The sequence below is a fragment of the Dipodomys ordii genome, unplaced genomic scaffold, assembly GCF_000151885.1.
Source record: "Dipodomys ordii isolate 6190 unplaced genomic scaffold, Dord_2.0 Scaffold173, whole genome shotgun sequence".
Classification (NCBI taxonomy): Eukaryota; Metazoa; Chordata; class Mammalia; order Rodentia; family Heteromyidae; genus Dipodomys; species Dipodomys ordii.
In genome coordinates this window covers 1008483-1010320 of record NW_012267389.1, presented here as the reverse complement: position 1 = coordinate 1010320, position 1838 = coordinate 1008483, and positions in this window count along the sequence as shown.

Here is a 1838-nt window from a genome sequence, read left to right as displayed (position 1 = left end):
GGAAGGAAGGAAGGAAGGAAGGAAGGAAGGAAGGAAGGAAGGAAGGAAGGAAGGAGGGAGGGAGGGAGGGAAAACAAGAAAGGAAAAGGAAGGAAAGATGAAAAGGGAAAGAAGGAGAAGGGAAGAGAAAAGGGAGAGGGTAATTATATCTTGGGACAAACAAACTTTGAAGCAAGGAAAATTATTAAGGGAAAAGGGGGGCATTCTTTACCTAAAGTAATTCTCACAGAATACATGAGTCTCTCTCGTGTGTGTGTGTGTGTGTGTGTGTGTGTGTGTGTGCCTAACAACAGGGTGTGAGGTTACGTGAGAGCAAGATGGGCCGAACCCTAGAAGTGACCGGTAGAGTTACTGTCCACACTGGCTTCTCCAACACGCACCAGCACAGCACCCTGAGGAGAAGGGGTGCCCGCCCGTCTCTGAGGACCAGCCCCGTTCACAAGCTGGACCTCATGATGGCTGGCGACCCTGCCGTTCGACAGCGGCAGAGCAAGCATTCTGCTCATCCTCATATGGAATGCTCACAAGAGACCACAGTTAGCCATTTTTAAAAAATCACACAATATAGACTCTCAGACCAAATTAGCATTAAGATAAGAATCAGCAGTGGAAAGGTACTAGGATATTAAACAAATACTTCTAAATAAATAAGATAAAAATGAAGTCATATGATAAATTCTCAAAACATTTTGAGCTAAAAAAAAAAAGACCATAAAAATACAAGCTACCAAAATGTGAGAGTACAGAAAAATGGTACTTAGTGGAAACTTTGTAACATTGAAATCTGCAACTTAGGAAAAGATGAAAAATCTAGAATTGGTCATCTAAGCTTCTATCTTAAGAAACTAGAAAAACTAGAAAAAATTAAATCCAAAGTAAGCCAAAGAATGGAAATATAAAAATAGAGCAAAACTCAGTGAGTGGAAAATCAACAAGGAAAATCAATAAAACAAAAGCTAGCTCTTTGCAAAAGCCAATCAAACTGATAAACCTCTCCTAAGGTTAATTAAGGATAAAACCAGGAAAGCACTAATATCAGAACGGAAAGTGAGGCCATCACCACTAACATTAAGGATATTAAAGTATAGTCAAAGATTCAACCAAACTCTGTGCTTATACATTTGATAACCTGGGAAGCAAGAACCAAATGGAAAGACTTGGAAAAAATGATATTAAGTGAAGTAAGCCAGGCCCAAAGAAACATAGGTCCCATGGTTTCCCTTATTTGCAATAACTGGTATATGTCTAAGTCCAGCAGAAAAGGTCAGATAAGGTGATGTTAGGGAAATTAACCCTAAGATATGTATTCAAATGTTTTTTTCTTTCATGCAATTGTTTCTAACATATTTATAAGATTATTTCTTTGTTCCTTTCTATGCCCCTCCCCCACGGTATAACCCCTGCTTTCACTGTATTTGATGTCGGTATAATTTGTGGAGGAGAAGGGAAAAAACAAATCGTTAAAACAGGGATACAGGTGGACTCATTGCAACAATGAGATGTACAAGTCATTATATCGAAAAACGAACTTTACAACTTTGGCGGGGCGGGGGAGGAAGGGAGGATTCGGTGGGGAGCAGGGGGAGGATAGGAAGGGATGGGAAGGGGAAACAAAGGAGGAGGCTACAAGGCTTGATAAGAAATGTACTCCTCATTATCTTGCCATGTAATTGTAACCCCTCTGTACAGTATTTTCACAATAAAAAATTAAAAAATTGATATAAATATAAAAATTGTATTAAGTTATCTGCTGTGACTGGAAAAAATGCATCTGAATACTATGAGAGAATTTTAGAAGAAAATATTTTAAAACCTTCAATAAAAAACATTAAAAATTT